Raw genomic sequence first — 6,000 nt, 5'->3', positions numbered from 1 at the left:
AGTGCCTCTCTTATTTCCTACTTCCCCATTCTCTCCTGCATATTTTCCCTAATTAAAACCATTCCCCCAAAATGCATTTGCTAATTCCCCCGATAAAGCAGCCAAAATTCTCTTCCATAACCATGATCTCAATTTCACACACATTTCTTCCCCAATTTCTTCACCATTTCCTCCCAAGCCTCATAAAATGCTGGCCTCCCTAAACCTCTTATCATGCTCTTCAATCCCTAAAACCTTGCATCTGTCCATTTTTCCTTTGTTGCCTGATAACCCTTTCTTAATCCTCTCTTCTCTTTAGCTATCCTATTTGCCCCTGCCTTTCCCAACATCATTCGGTTGTAAGATCTGTCAGAAAAAAAAGCACTTGCAATTTGTCTTCCTAATCTGCCAGCCACAGTCCCTCTCTGTCCTGAACAACTGCCCTCTTTGCTCTCCAGATCCCGTTTTCCTCTCTCCACTTTCCCAACCCCGTATTCCCCCGACCTCCTTCAGCGCCCGCCTGCCTTGCTCCTTTCCCGCCCTTCACCATCTCTGTCCTGCACCAGCTCCCATCCCCAGTCCCGGGGCCCTCGAGGAAAACCAGCCCCAAACCTCTACCACCCACACGGAGCCTGTCCTTGCCCTCCCTCCTCAAGGCGCAATGCCGCCCCTTGCCCGCCGCCCCCCTCCTCCCCTCGCCTCGCGCGGCCGTTACCGCCGCGCGGCCGTTGGGCCCCCGCGCAGCCGCACTTGCGGCGCCACCGCCTGCTCCCTGCCCTCTCTGGCGGCCGCGCCGCTGCCGTCGGGGGGGCCGGGGGAGGGGAGGGGCGGTGCCGCGCCGCGCCCCGCCCCGCCCCGTGCGGCCGTTGGGCGGGAAGAGGGGCGGGTGCCGGCAGCCTCATGGCAGCGGGGTTCCCCCGCCTCCCTTCCACCCGTCTCCACGGCTGCTGTGTGGCCTCGCCGCGGCGTGGGGGCGAGGGAAGGAGGGGACGGGTCGTTTCCCGCCCTCTGCTCGGCCTCTTCTCCTCCCTCCTTCCCTCCCCGCTGCTGCTGCCGCCCGCGGCGGCGGCCGCCGTGGCATCGGCGAGGCAGCGGGAGCGGCACCGGCCGGGACGGAGGCGCTGCCTGCGGGGAGGAAGCTGGATGAGGGTTTGCGCCTCCGGGCGGGCCGACCAGCCCCTCGGGCATGAAGGGGGGCGCGGGGACGCTGCGCTGCCCAGGAGCCGAGCGGGCACCTCAGGTAGGCGCCGCGCGCGCCCCCGCCGGTGCCGGCAGAGGGCAGGTGTCGCCTGGAAAAGTTGTTGTTGTTGTTTGGGGGGGGGGAGGCAGGTGAGGAGGCGGCCCCGGGTTTGCCAGAGAGCTCCGCTCCGCGGCGCCCCGGCGGCTGTGCGTTTCCCGACGGGGGCGAGGCGGGGGAAGCGCGGAGGTTTACGCGGCGCAAAGTTTCCTGCGGGCGGGGCCGGGCCGGGGCGCCGCTGCCCTCCGCGCCGCTCCGCTGCCCTCCGCCGTACTTCCCTGCCTTCCCCCATGGGGAGGGCGGACGCGATGGAAGGGGGGGATGTTGCCTGCGTTAATAACCGCATCTGAGTATTCTGTGAAACTTGCTTACCTCCCTATGTCCGTTCAGATTTTCTTGGAAAAAGAAAAAAAATTCACCAAAAAGAAATGGATAGCAGTTCACCTGAGATTTCAGTGTATTCGTTGTGCAATTATAAATACACTACCATCTTTTCTGAATCACGTTTTACTGGTGGCTTTTTAGAGAGGCAATTGCAGATTCAGTATAAAGTTTAATGAAATATGTGAGTTGTCATTAACAGCACTGGAGATTTAAATGCCACTTTAAGTGTTTCACTCCCTCAATGACATTTGTTTTCCTTTGCTTATCGTTTACATTGAGGACAATAAGACAGGTTTGTTTGTTTATTTTTTGTGCTTACCTGTTCTAAAATCACTTAAGGAATAAAAAATGAGAAGAGTGCCCCGCAAAGGTTATAGGTATCTTCGATACAAACTGCAAAACCAACACTGAATGACCTTAAGGCAGAAAAATTCTATACCTTCAAAAGCCCAGTTCCCTACCAGACCACACAAAGACATATGCATTGCAAAATGCCCTGAGAGTGAAGAGATTTGGATTATTTCAGATAAGTGAAGTCTGCTAAAGATGAGGTCTCCGTCATAAAGAATGTTCTGCTGCTGGCTCCATTGGTTAAATCAGAGAGAATCTACCTTTAGAAGTGTATCAGGTATGTTTCACTTCCAAATTCTCACGTGCGGACATGATTGCACAGTGTTTGTTGCAAATAACAAAGGAAGAATTAAAATGTAACAAGCTTGATTTTATTACATTTGAAAAGCAGATGTAGTTTTTTTGTTATTATTGTTAAATAATAACACAAATTTGGAACAAAGTGTAGGGGAGCCCTCAAAAGGAAGCAAGATTAAGCAACATACATGTATTACTGCAGATAATACCTATAATTACTGATTGATGGACATTGATAAAACAGTATACTTCAAATGATTTTCAGATTGGGAAACTTTTCTTAATAAATATACCGTTATGTCCCTAATAAGGTCCATGAAAGTTAATGACCCTGTGCAGTTTTGAGATGACTTTAAGTGTGCTCAGTTTTCATGTTAATCATGTATATGGACTTTTAATATGGCATTAATCTGCAAGAGGGCTGAGGAAAAAGAAGTAATGGCATATGGAAAACTTAAAATGCTTTCTACCTTTGTATTTTTTTGGTTTTGTTTTTTAATTGTGAACGTCAGATATAGTGTCTCTGAGCTTTCATGTAAGTGGCAGAGCTTATTCAATATATGCAACATTTCTTGTAAAATGTTCTGTAGTTCTTACTTCCTTAAGAAGGTAGATATGACTAGACGATTATCATTTTTCTTGACAGAGGAAACTTACAGCAAGCATTTGTAGAACGTTAAAAGAAGAAGGTGTCATTCCAAACTGTCAGAGACAAACTTTTCAACATGTTTTTGTGAAAATGAAAGCATCTCTTGTAAAAAAGACTTTTAGGCAGTAACTAAGAGGTAAGATAAGAAATAATATGGTGATATAGGATCTAATAATTTAAGATATTGATTACAGATTTATATTTGGAGACCTGCAGTTTTAGGGCTCAATCTTACAGACGTTTGAGTAATTTTATTCATATGAGTATTTCAGTTAAACTCAAGAAAGTACTGTTGGTGCAGTAGCACTTAACCTGCCTAGAGGTGGAATATGAAATTTTGCCATTTGCAATATACTGAAGCAAAATGCTTTGTTTGCTATTAAGCTGTCTGTTCTGATAACATATCCAAATAGTTTGTATGTAGTTATTGCTTCAAAAGCTGGTATCGTACTGGAAGTCATCGGCTTAAACAGAACTGTAGGTCCAGCAGACATTCTTTTACAATATGTGGAATCTTGAATAATGAAAAAGTTCTAGGAATTAGGCCAGCTGAAAAAAGGGAGACGTACAAAATGCTATGAAGGTGTGGAAGTGTGAGAAGTTTGCTAAAAGGGAAGGAGAGAAAGAAGTTAGGAATTAAGGGTGTTGCAGCCACAGACTTTTTCCATAGATGCTGAGTTACCAGCCTCTGAAGGTAATATCTACCTTGAGGATTTGGGGTAAAGATGCACCTGAATAAATAATCCAAGCATTTGCTTTTAACTGAAGACTCTGTTTCCATTTTATAATACGTTTTCCTTGTAGTTCTGTTTCCAAACCTTTTACTCCTGTATTCTAAAGTCTTCTCTTAAAGGCTTCTCTTGAGCTAGGACAGATATTTTTTTTTTTTGGTGTGTGTATAATTTCATTGTTAAAATCTGTGTAATGTGATGGAACTAGGTGAATCAAAGTGAAACTGGTTAACTGAGTGCAGTGTTTCTATAAAAGTAACAGAATAGTATGAAATGGAATACAAACTAGAGAAAACTCTGTCCAGGTTACAGGCTTAATACCCAGGCACTGAGGGGTGCATACTACAGAGCTATGGAACACGAGTGTGAGGGCTTGTATTGCTACCTTTGGGAAAGGATTTCTTCTGGTGGTCACAAGCAAGTACTATTCCTGCAGATAGCAGAGTAACTTTTCCCTTCGCATGCCCATTTTGGGTGTTTTTGCTATCTTCTCTTATATCTCTGTTCAGTATTCTCTCAACTGAAAAACTCCTAATTACTTCAGTTTTTCTTTTAGGTCATCTTTTCTAGACCTCTGGCAGTTATTGGTTTCTGCTGAACATCTTCCACTTGTTCCATATTCTTTTAGTAGCGTATCCTCTATAAAAAAACATAAACATAAAAATATTCTGTTTTGAAATCTAATCTTGTCTACATCCTGACTTGTTGTTTTCTTGAGCTAGTGTCATGCACAGATTTAAGAAGTATATGCTATCATTTAAGTAATTATTAAAATAATTAATATCATTTATCAGGACAGATTGCTGAGGAGCCCCACTTCAGAAAGTCTTGCAGTTTGTCAATGAATTGGTAGTGTAATAAAGATTCTCTGAATACAGTATTCTCAAAGTAAATTCTATACAAAAACTTCTGTTAAATAAAGGAGATTGTGTTTCAGTCTGTAAATGCTGCATAAATACATAAGAATGGATGTTATTGTCTGTTACCAACTATTCCAGAACCCAAAGCAGGAGTGGTACGTATTCCTATTGTGTAGGTTTTTGTTATAAAACATCTTAGTTTTTAAGGAAAGTAAGTATTAATTCCTGAGGCTTCTAGTTTAGAAATTATCTTTTATATGAGAATTATTCATTGAAGAACGAGGTACTTTTTCCTGACTATCAGGTCAAAATACTCCTGAGTAATGTACCTCACAATCATATCACGTATACCATTTGTAATTAGCATGCTGTCCACAAACGTCATGAAAATTATCTGAGTAATATGAGTGCTAGTTTTAATTTTTAGTTTTTGATGCTTACTCTTCCTAGTCAGGAAATAATGGACAATACTTTGCCTAATTAATGAACTGCTTCATTAACTATTGTATTTTGTATGATAACTTGTAAAAGTTATTCAAGACGAACACTTGTGCACGTTTATGAAGATATTTGAGGAAAACAACAAGTAGTATTAAAAGGTAGTTCTATTTAGGGGTATATGTCCTTGAAATATCTTACCAATCTAAAATCTCTTAATAAATCATCTTTGTTCTAAATTCAATGTTAAGTTTACCTGCTTTCTGCTAATATGTGGAGGTTTAATTTTAATAGCGCAATACTGAACATCCAGTTGTCTCTTTTCACTTAAGGGGAGAGCCACAGTGACATTCCAAATTAATATAACTGTCAGTGTTTATGTTGATTTAAATCACATAACAAGTTGAAGAATTTGTTTTATAAAATGCAATCATGCAAAAATATCCAAATAAATTACTTACTTGTGACTCTGTATTAAGCATTCACTGCTTCTCATGACCAACGTTTATTATAACATTTTTTTAGAACTTCATAACATCTTGACTGTATAAATTTGGAGAGACGGCTTCTATTTGTTGATAATAATGATTTATGGAATTTGGATTTGTATATAGTGAAAAACATTACTCTTTATTACCATTAAAAACCCGGTAAAAATATGTTTCTTTCTGTTGTAGAACAGTTGGTACTCCTTTTAACTGTCTTATTTTAAAAAATGTCAGGATTACGGAAATTGTGAAATGTGTACAAAACAAAAACGTAAATTACAAAATAAGATTTATGTAATTTTATGCTAAGCCCCATAATTTATATTATTTTCTAAATGAGTAAATTCTTTGAATTAATATTTAGTTCTTTCTCTAAAATTTGATTTCTTAGTTAATGAGCCTAATTTGCAAATAATTTGAAAAATGATTTGTGAATAATGCTGGGATATGAAAGATCATAGTATAATACTGTTTCCCTAGTTTGATTTCTAGATATAATACTTCATCAGGCTAGAACGGTTTACATGAAAATTTTTGCCTATGGATTTTTCAAGCTCCCTAGTTTTGCATAGTGTTACACACACAT

The 6,000-nt window shown here is 41.4% G+C and overlaps 1 protein-coding gene across 15 annotated transcripts in view; it reads left to right on the top strand.

Moving 5' to 3' along the window:
• The first annotated feature begins 840 nt into the window (after positions 1 to 840).
• The window catches only part of SGCG (sarcoglycan gamma), a 143,056-nt gene continuing 137,896 nt past the window's right edge, over positions 841 to 6,000 (top strand). For 6 of the 15 annotated variants that reach the window (XM_068930237.1, XM_068930225.1, XM_068930234.1 and 3 more), the window contains exons 1-3: positions 841 to 1,219; positions 2,127 to 2,228; positions 2,895 to 3,033. The gene's annotated coding sequence lies outside the window, so the exon portion shown is untranslated. Of the gene's footprint in view, positions 1,220 to 2,126; positions 2,229 to 2,894; positions 3,034 to 6,000 lie in introns of those variants that run through there. The other 9 variants (XM_068930238.1, XM_068930229.1, XM_068930236.1 and 6 more) reach the window with 8 other exon arrangements.

Source organism: Struthio camelus, chromosome 1, assembly GCF_040807025.1.
Source record: "Struthio camelus isolate bStrCam1 chromosome 1, bStrCam1.hap1, whole genome shotgun sequence".
Classification (NCBI taxonomy): Eukaryota; Metazoa; Chordata; class Aves; order Struthioniformes; family Struthionidae; genus Struthio; species Struthio camelus.
The sequence above is the reverse complement of the archived record's forward strand: the minus strand, read 5'-3'. Positions and strand labels throughout refer to the sequence as shown.